At 41.8% G+C, this 14342-nt stretch overlaps 1 long non-coding RNA gene across 2 annotated transcripts in view; it reads left to right on the top strand.

Annotated features, from left to right (window-relative positions):
* Positions 1-315: 315 nt before the first annotated feature.
* Positions 316-14342, top strand: part of LOC310885147 — a 42031-nt gene continuing 28004 nt past the window's right edge. For both annotated transcript variants that reach the window (XR_014574571.1, XR_014574572.1), the window contains exons 1-2: positions 316-1190; positions 4937-5054. This is a non-coding gene — a long non-coding RNA (uncharacterized lncRNA). The remainder of the gene's footprint in view (positions 1191-4936; positions 5055-14342) is intronic.

Below are 14342 nucleotides of genomic sequence, written 5' to 3'. Positions count from 1 at the left end.
CCTGATAGTGGCTGCCTTCTGCGCAGCTCCCATAAAAATAGCAAAGATGCTAAATACAGTCCCCAAGCCAAATTCCTTGTGGCATAGCTCTGCTGGAATCACAAGAGGCAGGATCACAGTTCGGCATCCTTTGCTGAATAAGGCAGAAAGATGCAGAGGAGTTTTGAGCTGGGCTAACTCTTGAAAGTCTGACTGTAGATCGGAAATACAGATTATATGCCAGGCTTTTTTTTTTTTTTTCTTAACAAACGTACTTCTGGTAACTTGAAAGTACCATTGGGAATCTTGCCTGTTGCAAGCATGGCACTGGTGAGAATAACAAAGAAATTACATTTCTGTGGCTGGGATTGCTACTCAAAATTTAAGAAGAGACTCTAGCTTCTCGCTAGAATGCACCATTTTTGCTTTTTTATTTTTTTCTAATGAAATCATTTCTTCAGGAAAGACAAGGGAATTGCTTTTTTCCTAAGTGGACATTTTCATGAAAAAATAATTTCCAAGTTTTCATTATGTTTTTGAACAAGGACTCAAAAGAGAAACATTTGTTTCCTCCCCTGGCATCCTGCAAAAGGGAAAAAAAATAGGAGAAAAATAGCGAAAAATAAATAAATTCCCAACACATTTTTGTGGACAAACAGAAAATACGTTAAAGCTTGCTCATTTTGAGGCACCAGGAATCAGACTGGTATTTTAATAACTCCTCAAAAAAAAAACCTAATTATTTTTGGTGGATTTCAGCTGTAACTCCCCAGCAACACAGACTGACCAGTAAGAGGCAAGAAGGAGCAATGGGGCTTTGTTGACAGGCAGACCTCGTTACCCCTCCCAGGCACTCAGGGTAACTCCAATAAGTTGCTGATTGCTTCTGAGGGAGTAGGGTGTGGAGAGGAAGGTGTAGGATTTGTTAGTTGTGTTTTTTTTTTTTCCTTTTCTCTTTTTTTTTTCCTGTGATGAATAATATGGGTGGAATTTGGTTTTGGTCAGGAAAAAAAAAAAAAAAAAGGTAGCTTTGGTTTTGCTGGAGCTCTGTGGCAGTGAAATGTGCTGTTGCACATGGTGTGCTCCTGCTCCTTGACCTCGCTGCTGCTCAGCTTGCTGCTCTGAGCTCTCTGTGTACTCATGAAGTGAGTTCAGTGCCTTCTGCCTTGCTTCCTCAAGGAAAAGAGCAACAGCCATGGAGGAGAAGGGAGGTAAGGAAAACCAGGCATAAATTGCACGTTGCCCTTGCAGTGGTGTGCAGGAAGACAGTTGGCTTTTTCCCGATGTCTCAAGCCTTTGAGGCACGATTATTTGGTCCTCAGGGTACTCAGCGATGGTGCCCTTCTCGGGGCAGGATTTGTCCATGCCCTGTTTTGTGGGGCAGGTAACCGGTAGGTTACAAACCCGCTGTGGTTGCTTAAAATCGCTTGCTGTGTTTTGGGGTCTGGTTGTGCTACCTGTTGTTTGGGCGATTGATGTTTGCATTAGCGTCAGGCAGTGATCAAACGCACGCTGCATCTCTGCTAACAGCTGCTTTGCCAAGTGGTCCCAGTTCTTTGCACTAACAGAGGTAGTACGTGGGAGTCGGGACGTTACACTGCTCCACGTGCCTGGCTCTTGCTAACAGTACCGACTTGCTTGCCCCAAAGCCCCTTTCGCCCCTACCTCTCCTTTAATAAGCTTTATGTTCCTTGAAGTGTGCCTCGGCCACGGCACGCAGCAGTCCCGCAACCTGCATCTAATGTAGCACGTCTCACGGTTTTGTGTTTCAAAATATTTCATGTTGCTGGCTGATGACACTCTCCCCTTTTGTAAAGATGGAGAAACCGAAGCACAGAGCAGAAAAATAATGTAATGGTCTTAACGTAAGATCTCAGAACAATTCTGAAGGGAAACTTATAGTGTAATATCCCTGCCCTGTGTCCTGTGCCCTCTCTAATAACCTCACTGACCTCCTCCTCAACTCCTGACCAGGACTGTACCTTTCACAGGCCCCGTCTCTGCAGTATATCTCCTGTGTCCATCTGTCCCATTGTCCTTCTCTAGACGCTCAGAAGCGCTCATCTTTTTCCTCTCAAATTCAGTATGAAGCTCTCTTTCATGCTGCTGAAATCCCTGACACAGGACAATTTCCATCCTGCTGAGACAATTAACCTTTCTGTTTTCCAGTACTTGCAGTTAGTAGGTAGGGTTTTTTCTTTCTCTCTCTCTCTTTCTTTAATTGAGGCCCTGATTGTCACCTGACTGTCCTGGTCCACAGGCACCCCCTTCATTGCAGCCTCAGCAGGGGTCTAATGATAGCTTCAGACATCAGCACGACAGTGACACTGAATGCTCCTGGTTAGTAACCTCATGTTAGTAACACGCAGTTCTTGATGGCCTAGTGGAGGGCAAGGAGTGAAGAGATTGCCCACTTGCCTTTGTTCCAGCCCAAGGGCCCGGAGGGCTTGCAGGTGCTGCCATAGTTGGATGCTTCTTCAGCCTAGGTGTAGGGGAGCTCAAGATTTAGGAGGATTGACCCAGGCTCTGCCCCTGGCTGGTCGCTTACACAGTATCACAAAGTGATTTCTAAGTAGGTCAAACACAAACTTCTTGAGAGTGTCATAAATATGTCTGTGCCAGACAGAGGAAGAGCTGCTTTACTGGGTTGATATATGCTTTCTCTTTACAATTCAGTGGGGTCACTGCCTTTTCTTCTGTCCCCAGCGTGTGGTCCTTCCTGTATGTTCAGGAAGCACCAACCACCTCTCCTGAAAACAGCAACACTCAAAATCACCAAGAACAGGCAATCCAAGCTGCCCTTTTCAGTCCCTTGATCTTTAGCAAGGAGTTAATAGTGGAGTCAGCTCTGCCGCGAGGTTTCACTTTATGAAATTATTTCAGGTTGATCACAGCGCATTATGAAGGGTTTCTAGTCATTAATAGGAACTGAGTTCCTACTGTATGAAGATTAATTTGCTGCATCAGCCATCTATTGGGTGAATAAGCCGTGTGAAGATGCAGGCAGCCCAGCTATTAGCATGTTTATCAGGACAAATAGTATGCTGGAAGAACGCCTGCACAGAGCGGCGGCTTCTATTTCTTTCCAGATGGTACCAGCAGGATTCAAGAATACAAAGTGTTTGGCCAGGAGCTACACCAAGCAACGGGGTCTCTAAACCCATGTCTTGGGATTGCTCAACGTGATGTGGGTTTCTGCTGTGTAAATACATGATTTTACAAGGCTGAACTGCTGGGTGGTGCTGTGAGGCACCGAGCTCCTCTTGCCCCATGCTCAGTCCTGCCCCTGCCTTGCCTCTGGCTCCTTACCTATTTCCAGTTTTCAAATTTCTCATTGCTGTCCAAGTTTCTATCTCTAAACTTATATTTCCCTTTCCAGAGGGAGTTGGATCTGTCTGTCGTCCAGTTTCCTTTGCTTGTCCTGCCTAAATTCCCCCTAGTCTGACTGTCTCGATGGGGAGCATACTCCATGCTCCCATTTCCTTCTCCTTGACTCTTTGCTCAGTTATTTCACGTTTTCTCCTTTCCTCCACACATTCTGCAGGTTCCCATCAGGTCTTGTTATTCCTGGGCCCACCCCCAGTGCTTCTCCTGCCTTCCCTTTGATGCATCTCTTTGCCTTTGTCTGGGGTCAGATCTATGCTAGGGGGCCCAGCCAGGGGACCACAGGCGTGGGGATGCTCTGGTGTCTTCTCAAGGATTTTGCTCTGATGGAGACAGGTGTGCTCACACTGCTGTTCTGAAGGGGAAGAAACCGATGCTATTTTGGAAGCTAATGAAAGCTTAAAGACAAATCCTACTGCAGGGCGCACTGCTTTGTATGGGCACAGCAGGCAAGCTGGCGTGTCTGGGTGCAGATCGGAGCCAGTGGACGTTGCTTCAGTGCCCGACAGCCGTGATCGATCTCTGGCTGATGGTCAAGGCTTTGTTAGGGAACCCTGTTGCACTTTCTGGGCGAGTTAGGCAATATTTTCTGTGCATCACCACAGTTAAGGTTTTATGGAAGCCCCGTTCTGTTTAATGTAGCTGTAGTTGAGTTATAAATTAATAATCCCTGCTGCTGGGACTGCTGTGTAGCAAGATGGCTTTCTTGAATGTATGTGTAAATAATTCATGCTATTAAATTAGTTGTGTTCCCTGTCCGCAGCTCGTTTACCTGCTGTGACTACAAATATTCCTCTATACAGTTGGAGTAGGTGTCAGAATATGCCAAGCATGAGAGGTTCATGCCTGTCGGAAAGAGCCTTTACCCCTTGTTAAATAGATCGGGAAACTCTTTTGACGGAGTGCACCAGAAAAGTCTGGCTTGTTAAACATGACACTCTTCACAGAAATATACCTGCTTAGACAAATTTTTTATCTGGGGTTTTTAGATCATAGGAAGATTCAGGTTTCATGAGATGGGCTTTCCTTGTAAACCGCAGTTTTGGGTCTTTTTCAAGCCCTCAGGCTCTCTTTTTAAGAGCTGTACTGGAATGATTTCACTAGTCTGTGCCTCGGTTTCCCTTCCTGTAAAATCTTTTTCTGCTTCACATGCAGATTCTGTAGGTTTTCCAACTTACCGTTTTTATTAAAATTCCCCCTATGTTTCTCTGGGAAGCAGCTACCACAGAAATAGAGAATAGTTCTCTTCAATCTCATGTTTGAGTCAGCTGCACAGGGATCAGCCATTCTGTGCTGCAGCAAACAGAGCATGCTAATAACACAAATCCTTCACAGATAAAATAAAAAAAGGGTACAAAGAAAAGTAAAGGGAGAAAAATAACCCTGAGCCCAAAAACTGTTGTTTGGAGTTTTACTGCATAGCTTCTGTTTGCATCTTTTTGGCACTACCTGACGTTGTTCCTAAGAGCTTTGATGATGCTGTATTGCTTCTGTGTTAGCAAATGGTCCTAGACCACACTAGTATTGCCTTTGTTGGTCGAGTGTTGTCAATTCTTATTTGTTTTTTCCTCAGCCTTGCTGCTCTTGTCCGTATGTGATGATCCAGAGCAAGACTTGAGGGAATCCGGGGAAGACTGTATTGTAATATCTTCCATCTTCTCCTGACGTACCAGAAACTTGATCATCTGACTGTAAGTAAGATAAATATGCTTTTATATGGCATACATGGCCTGTAAATTTGTTTTATTGCCAGGTTACCATCATATAGGATCTGGAAGCAATTGAAGAATTTTATTTTAACTGTATTTTATAAATATTGATGAGATCTCTGAAACCAGTTTTTCTGTAGAAAATACCCACGTTTATGTTGGACACTAATACATGTGAAGAAGGCGATATTATTTAAACTCCTGCTAAAGTCTATTTAGAAGACATCTGAAGCAAGGACACCTCTGTGTATAAATAACAAGTACTATTAGTCTGGGACCAATTATTCACTGGGAAAGCTTCTGAAGAAACATATCAGCATATTGGAAATCACTAATGGGAGATGTAAAGGTTTTTGCTGTAATGTTTAATGGGACTCTGGATAAATGTTTGCAGTGGTAGGAAAACAAGAAAGAAGTAATCATACAGTTGCCTGAGCTGAAGAAAATGAGAAGTGCTCAGTAACTCTGAAAGGACTTAGAGCTCTTAAGCTTTGTTTTTAGGGAAGTTTGATTTTTTTGTTGTTGTTGTTGTTAAAAGAGACGTCTCTGTTAGCCTTAGGAAAAAAAAAATCCTAAATATTGAAGGAACTGATTATGTTGTGGTTCTAAATTAGGCACCTTTCTAGCCCCAGTTTTCCTAGCAATTAATCTGTTTGTTTTGGTTGAGCGTTATTCCGGGATTTGCAAATGGTGTCTAGGAAATGACCAGCCTGCCTAAAAATGTTACTGGAAACAGAGAGGAGTGGCCACCCCAGATTGCAGGGGCTGCGTTGGTAAGACACGTCTTGTCCCAGTCAGTTGATTGGAGGCAGAGACAGGAGGAGGCAAATGGATGGAGAGACTGCTCACAAGCAAGAAAATGGTTCTTAATTTCTCCTTTTAAAGGTGTTGCAAACAAGCTCGGGAATGGTTTGTTCAGACCCCACAGACAGACACGAGACATTTCTCAAATACCCAGTCCCTCCCTCCTTGCTCTGAATGGCAGATTGCTGTGTTGCTTTGGTTTTGGTGCTGCATTTTAGGAGACTTCCTCTAGCTGTAGTTCTAGCAGTTGTGTAATGCTGTTTCCACAAAACATGCAGTATAATGAAACATGAAATATTATCTTTTCCCCTAACCTATTTAAATGACTTGATTAACATTGAATTTTACTGAGCATGTCAGGATTGGAGACGCACCGTAAGAGAGAAATATAATTTAATAGGAAGGAATATACCGCTCTGGAGTAGTCCAGCTGTGAGATTAAAAATGTGGTTTAAAACAAATGAACGGATGTGCTAGGGAAGGAACTTATCACACCCGTCTGTCACCCCCCTAGCCCTCCAAGATAGGAAAATAGAAAATTCCTCCCACGACCTGAAATGTTATGGCAATATTCGAATGTCATAGCCAGTGTGCATCTTTTGCAAAGATTAAAAGGAATAACAAAGTTAAAGGTGATGGAAACGGATGATGCAGTGGGACAGTGTGGAAGGGGAGAGTCAGTTGGGATTGAGATGTACGTAACCCTAAAAGATATATTGATCAAATGTATGAATGTGTCGTGGTATCCTCTGGGCTGTGGGATTTCCCAGACTGTTTGCCTTGAAATGAAAGCAATTTAATCTTTAAAAATAATAATGAAAGAGCAAACTGTAAATGAGACCTTCTGGCAGACTGGTGGGGCTGCAGTCCCAGAGGTAGACACACATGCTAAGATGACAAATGAGGTCATTAAAGTAAATAGTGTAAATTGAGTTTTGGCAGTGGGTAGGAATCCTTATTATGATGGAGGGCATTAATATGGAAAAAAAAAAGGGGGGGGTGGAAGAATTTGCTGGTGACAAGCTTATCTGGGGCAGAGAAGCAGTGTAATTTTGTAGCAGTTCCAGCTATCTACTTTATTGCACAGCGAGTCCATTTAATTTAGCAGGGACTTCAGCAGGGCTTGTTTTAGAAATGTATTAAAGATTATAAAGTGTCACCTCACTAAATAGCATCCCGGATGCTACTTAACTTAGTCTGAGATGTTCTTTACTCCTTCGGTTTGTTCTGTGACTTTGTGGCACAGCGTTGCTTTGCATACAGATTTTTTTTTTCCCAAATGTTTATTATGGATGTTTCAAACCTGATCTCTTGATGTCATTCTTTGGGTATGGGAAGTAAAAACACTGTTAAAGGCTGTGCTAGTCTGTTCTCATGGAGTGACCACGTAGGGACCTCTGGATCTGTACATTTGGTCTTCTGACGTGCTCTGTTGGGTGCTGGTGACAGACAGTGACATCTCGCTCAGCACAAGAGCTTCTAACAGGTAGCTGTCATGGGTGCTTAAGGTCATCATGACTTTCAAAAGTTACTGGGCTTTTCTTACAGCTATAATGAGAATTATTGAGTAATTTATAATTCTCTATACACAATAGTTTCCTTTTTCTTTCTTTCTTTCCTTTTTTTTTCTTTCCTTTTTTTTTCTTTCCTTTTTTTTTCTTTCCTTTTTTTTTCTTTCCTTTTTTTTTCTTTCCTTTTTTTTTCTTTCCTTTTTTTTTCTTTCCTTTTTTTTTCTTTCCTTTTTTTTTCTTTCCTTTTTTTTTCTTTCCTTTTTTTTTCTTTCCTTTTTTTTTCTTTCCTTTTTTTTTCTTTCCTTTTTTTTTCTTTCCTTTTTTTTTCTTTCCTTTTTTTTTCTTTCCTTTTTTTTTCTTTCCTTTTTTTTTCTTTCCTTTTTTTTTCTTTCCTTTTTTTTTCTTTCCTTTTTTTTTCTTTCCTTTTTTTTCTTTCCTTTTTTTTTCTTTCCTTTTTTTTTCTTTCCTTTTTTTTTCTTTCCTTTTTTTTTCTTTCCTTTTTTTTTCTTTCCTTTTTTTTTCTTTCCTTTTTTTTTCTTTCCTTTTTTTTCTTTCCTTTTTTTTCTTTCCTTTTTTTTCTTTCCTTTTTTTTCTTTCCTTTTTTTTCTTTCCTTTTTTTTCTTTCCTTTTTTTCTTTCCTTTTTTTTCTTTCCTTTTTTTTCTTTCCTTTTTTTTCTTTCCTTTTTTTTCTTTCCTTTTTTTTCTTTCCTTTTTTTTCTTTCCTTTTTTTTCTTTCCTTTTTTTTCTTTCCTTTTTTTTTCTTTCCTTTTTTTTTCTTTCCTTTTTTTTTCTTTCCTTTTTTTTTCTTTCCTTTTTTTTTCTTTCCTTTTTTTTTCTTTCCTTTTTTTTTCTTTCCTTTTTTTTTCTTTCCTTTTTTTTTCTTTCCTTTTTTTTTCTTTCCTTTTTTTTTCTTTCCTTTTTTTTTCTTTCCTTTTTTTTTCTTTCCTTTTTTTTTCTTTCCTTTTTTTTTCTTTCCTTTTTTTTTCTTTCCTTTTTTTTTCTTTCCTTTTTTTTTCTTTCCTTTTTTTTTCTTTCCTTTTTTTTTCTTTCCTTTTTTTTTCTTTCCTTTTTTTTTCTTTCCTTTTTTTTTCTTTCCTTTTTTTTTCTTTCCTTTTTTTTTCTTTCCTTTTTTTTTCTTTCCTTTTTTTTTCTTTCCTTTTTTTTTCTTTCCTTTTTTTTTCTTTCCTTTTTTTTTCTTTCCTTTTTTTTTCTTTCCTTTTTTTTTCTTTCCTTTTTTTTTCTTTCCTTTTTTTTTCTTTCCTTTTTTTTTCTTTCCTTTTTTTTTCTTTCCTTTTTTTTTCTTTCCTTTTTTTTTCTTTCCTTTTTTTTTCTTTCCTTTTTTTTTCTTTCCTTTTTTTTTCTTTCCTTTTTTTTTCTTTCCTTTTTTTTTCTTTCCTTTTTTTTTCTTTCCTTTTTTTTTCTTTCCTTTTTTTTTCTTTCCTTTTTTTTTCTTTCCTTTTTTTTCTTTCCTTTTTTTTCTTTCCTTTTTTTTTTCTTTCCTTTTTTTTTTCTTTCCTTTTTTTTTTCTTTCCTTTTTTTTTTCTTTCCTTTTTTTTTTCTTTCCTTTTTTTTTTTTCTTTCCTTCTTTCCTCCTCCTGGTAAATTGATACTGGAATAAAGCATTATTCTGGTAAGATCAGATGTAGCTCACAGGTTAAGGCATTGCCTGGGGAATCTTGAGCCCTGAGTAGTAGTATTTCCCTGTGCTACCAGCCTTTTTGTGGCCTTGGGGACATCTGTGTCCCAGTTTCCCCACCTGTATAATGGAACTAGTAGTACTTCCTTAATTTATGTAAAGGCACCTTACAAAATGTTACTAATTATGTGGAAGTTCATATGTTCCTATTAATACACTGGTTCTATATTTCCAGTTTTCTGAAGTTCAGTTTCTGTGCTCATCCTAATGCGAGAATAAATTATTTGTGAAATACAATTTGGACTTGTGCAATACAAATTTCAGTGTCGTGCTATCTATCTCAAAGCCCGTATGCTTACAGACAGGTTTTTCTACGTACTCCTAAAACATCCAGCATAGATAAGAGCCCGTTGGGGCTGGGTTAGCTATGAACATGCGTGTAAGTGATGAGGTATCCACCCTGACGGTAAGCAAAGGCACAGAGCTTTGGTGGCTCAGCCAAGGGCAACCAGCAGGTAGTGAGAGAGGCATGCAAGAAAGGACAGAGCTGTGCTGTGACTGCTGGTCAGCAAACACACGGCTGGGGGGCTGTTGTGCCCTAACACTGAGCCAAGTGTGAGTGCTGCTGGTGACCGACTGGCAAGCAGATTCCTTTATGGTTAGTGTTGTAAAGCAAGGCCAGAACTGAAGGAATAAATCCCACAGTGTTAATCTGGATAGTAATGAGGATGGAAGCTAATAGTGTTAACTAATAATACAGGATGGGATTAATAGAGATGGCTGTTGTGCATTGAAATATACTTCTCCTGCTTGGCTTGCAAGGAAGATGTTCCTTTAAAGCCGTATTTATCTCTCACCTCTCCAAAAGCAGCTGCTTTTATTATATTTTACAACACGCCTTCTAAAAAAAAAAAGATGACAGAAATTTACTTCCTCTGCCGAGGAAAAGCAGACTTCTTTTGAACCCACCATCGCATGATAATACTGATTTGCGTGGACTGTTAGAAGGAATAAGCACCAAAGCTGCTTGATGCTGAGAATGGCACTGCTGATGTGGGAAGGAGGGAAGTTGAAGGCTTAAGGACAGGTCAAGGCATTTGCATTAACAAGCACTAGCGGTTTTGGATTTGGTAATCCCCCAAAATGCATTTCACACTAACATCTCTTATGATTGCAGCGGGATGAAGTAATACTTCTAGAGGTTTTTGTTGCATACAATTTGAAGAAATTCTGTACGAGAGGTGGGGGATGAGCACGGAAATCGGATGTGAAGGAGCTCAAGTAGCACTTAAATCGTGAGAGTCCAGGTAGTCAGGAGTGAGCTGTACCAGGTCACTCTGTATGGTCTCTAAAATCAGTATTCACTTAAACACTGGAAGGACTGGCAGCACAGCACGGACAGACCGGTGGGATCAGATAGGGGTGGGACTGCTACACAGTGTCAGCCCATATGCTGCTGACGGTTGATGCAAAGCACAGCAAGCTGCAAAATTATTTTGCTCCTTGTGCAAGCATAAAGCCCTTGGAACAATAAACGCTTGCAGCAGGTGCAGAGCTCTAGCTTTCCTCCCGTTTCCCCCGCTGCAAGCCCAGCACGGATGCTTGCAGGGCAGCAGGAGGATGCTAAGAGCCTGCTTGGGATTCTCCCTTTTGCAGCTTCAGGAGAGACCTGCCCGCTGGCCTCGTGTTGGGCTGCGCGGGCTCCAGTGCCGGTGCAGTGCCGAGGGGCTTGGAGGGCAGGATGTAACGCTTCTCAGCTTCTGGCATCAGCAGTTCTGTCTGTCCTGGTTGGTTTCCTTGGTTACTCCTTGCAACCCTTCACCTCTGTGTGCCTGGCCAGTGTGCACATGCAAGCATAAGCTTGCTCCGTGTGTGCACACAGATGTGGAGCAGCCTCGGGGAGGCAGCCGTCGGGTCTGCCTCCTCCCCAAACACACTTCTTTCCATAAACCCTCCAGTATCAGGCACCAGCAGCCTGTTTCAACAAAACTCCAGTGAAACACCAGTCGTAGCCTCTGAAGTTTGACAGATCATTTTACGTAGCTCTTCCTTTTTAATTACTGCAGAGGGAATGTCTGCTCTGCTTTGCTGGGGGTGGCTACATACAACCTGACCTGAAATCAGAGGGCAGTAAATGCTCCTGGAAAATGGGGAAAATGCTGACTTGGGGAGGCTCGGCTGGCCTCCTGTCCCACTCGTGGCAAAAATCCCCACAGAGAGTGTGGGAGGTCCTCATGCTGGGAAAAGATGTTATTGCATGATTACATGAGATTTGCGTGGCTTTGTAGCAAAAGTGTGATGGGCGGGTGTTTTCGGTGATCAGAGCTTTGTCTGTCAGGATAAGTGGGAAACTGAGCTGAAATTGAAGATCAGCCCCCAGCTGTGAGCATCTGAAGCTGTCTCCACACTCTGCGGGTTCATGAGGAATTCAAAGTCTGTCTTCACGCCATTATTATTAGCTAGAGACAACTCAGTGCTGGGAAAATGTTTCCAGAATATTGATAAAATAGCTATATTTTCTTTTGCCAAGAAATGTTCAAAACCTTTTATGCTGGAGGAAAACAGTCATTGGAAGAAAAAAGAAATGTTTGACTCTTCTGTAAGTGGACCTCGAGCCACCTCCCCCCGTGCAGGAGCCCACAGTTGTGCTCAGTCAGTAGTAGACCAAAAAAGTGGTTCCAGCGACACGAATCCCCAAACAGCAAATGTCGCTTGAATAATAGATTGATTTGCTTATGAGTGCTTTTCCCTAAGTACTATACATCAATAACTAATTATTTGCAGGAATAATTTTGCAGATTTCCCATCCTAAATAAATTAAAGAAAATTGCAAGGTGCTCCAACCCATTTGTGAACAGAAAGAGGTAAAACTAATTATTCTCTTAGCTCAGATACTAATAGGCACATTACTTTTTTTTTTCTTTTTCCTGCTTGTACTTGATGGAATAGCTGTTCTTAACCCATGGCCTTGCTTATGGTGGGGGTGGGGAATCATTTAACTAAATTGGTCCAGAAGTTGAACTAGTTCATTAACTGTAAGTTTCTAGTGTAGTTTCAAACTTAATCACTGTTTATAAACCAATTGCATCTGTAATAAGGATTTGTACATGATGAATGACAGTAACTTCTAAACAAGCCGTTCTGTAAGTAGAAGAGCAGTGAAGCCTGGTTTCTTGTGGTTTTCTGCCTCAAGGCATTTTCTCCAAAGCCTAATGAAACTTGCCGCCTGTAAAAGCCTTTCATGCCACAGGGATGCTACTAGGGATTCTTTCCTTATGCCCAGCTGCTATTTTCACGAAACTGATCAGAACTTAATTATCTTCAGGGCTTCTGTCCTGCAAAATCATGCCCTCCAACTAAGTTTTAGATCTGGCTTTCTCACTAAATATATCTTTTTATTTTTTTTTCCCCTCAGCGGTGCATGGTGGAATACATTGAAACTTAAAACTTGCTAGCTGCTAAGGAGTTACTTTCTGGGAAGTGTGTTTTGCCTTTAGAGGAAAGGACAACACCTGTCTTGGATATTTATGTGTTTGTATTTGGTGGCAAGACAAATACAAGCTTTCTCAGGGGGGCATAACAAGTCATATATTCGGATCAGTTTCTGTCTCTGCAGCTAAGCTGCTGCTTATCTTATCTTGATAAAATCCCCTCCATAATGTCTCTTTCCAGCTCGATGAATTGCTTCCTAATACGTTCAATATTTGCTGTTGTTGCTGCAATATCCTGGTATTGAAAACAGACCTGGTGAAACAACCTTCTGTGTGAAACAACATGGATGTTGTGCCTATGCGAGGGGGAAGTTTGGTGGCTTTGCATATCAAAAAACATCCTCTGCTTCTTCTGGAGGTTCCCTCTGATCAGCCGTGGTGCTGGCGGGGAGCTGTATCCAGCCGCGAGCTGCCGCTGCCTGCCCAGCCGTGCACGAAATGCTCCCTTCTCCCTGCTCGCGCCCCTTTGCTCTCCCATTCATCGTTTCACCAGCACAGCAGTGTCTGTTCAGCTCTTTCATTTTTCAAATGTCAGCCTGTAACTCCATCCAGGTTTGCTTCTGCAATGCTGATAACACAATTCCTATGGCTTAGTCTCTCGTCAAGCACTTTCTCTCCAGGGTATTCTGTTTTGCTCATTGTCAGCAGCTTTCTCTGGAGAAGCTAAATCCATCCTTCCCTCTCCGTTTTCTCCTGTCCTTCTGTTAAATAATCTGTCTGCACAGCTCAGCCAAAAATGGCTCTTGTAGAAAACCGGGCTGAAATCCCAAGTGTTGCCCGGTCACTAACCTGGAGCAGCAAATCCAGGGCAGTTGTTTTTACCAGCTCGGCTCTGCTGTGGCTCCAGTTCACCTCAGAGGACTGAGGCAGATCGTTGACACTTCATCACAGGGGGAGCTAAAATCGCTCCCCACTCACCTGATCCTGCTGCTTGGTGATCTTGGGTCTGTGTTGGCTGCCTCCAAGTCACCTGGCTGAGCTGTTCCTCCAGCTTTCCTTCAAGCTTCTTTAAATGGGGACATCTGGGTGAAAATTAGTCCAAGTTAACCAGCAGCATAAGTTTAAAGTGGATTCCCTAAACTACACTGGCCAGTAGCATGTCTGCTCTTCTTCAGATTTAAAATGGCCTTAATTTGGTCATTCACTTCAAAGCTAAATTCAGTGAAGCCTGCTTTTGATTCCGGGTAAATGTGCCCACACAGGGGTTTAGTCCAGTTTACCAATGCAAATCTTACTCAGGTTAGCTGCCCTGGTCCTCCACGTGCCAACAAATCCCCGGGGCAGGATATTCCAGGAATATGCAAACTTGGTCAGTGCATCACTGCTGGCGGTGGGGCGTTTACGCTGCCTTTGCACCAAGGCTGGTTCCCTGACCTTGCAGTTTGTGACAAGCTTGTGGCTGTGGCAGGACCAAAAGGAGTCCTGTTGAAGACCACCCTCCATCCCTTTGAGACCAAGCAGTGACCCTCATCTGTCCTCTCCTGTGCTGGTATCTTTGCCAAGTCCTCGCAGGGGCTGGATAAGCACCGATGTCCTTGTCTAGAAAAGCTGGAGGAGGAAAGGAAATAAACCTCATTTGTGTAAGTATAGGGAAAATATGAGAACACTGCTAGTGTTAGTGTTGCTTTTGTATTAATAAGTCTCTAATAAGTCCCCAGTTTTTTTTTCTCCAGTCTAAAAATATTCCTCCAACTTGGCAGCCTCTTGTAGCTGTGATAATGAATGTGTAGCAGCATGTGCATGCCATAGCTCCTGCCCTTTCCTCCTCGGACTGGCTGCAGCTCTGCTCTTCTCTTAGGAGAGACCAGAGGGCACACAGCTGAGCTGT

Source organism: Anser anser, assembly GCF_964211835.1.
Source record: "Anser anser genome assembly, chromosome: 22".
Taxonomy (NCBI): domain Eukaryota; kingdom Metazoa; phylum Chordata; class Aves; order Anseriformes; family Anatidae; genus Anser; species Anser anser.
The sequence above is the reverse complement of the archived record's forward strand: the minus strand, read 5'-3'. Positions and strand labels throughout refer to the sequence as shown.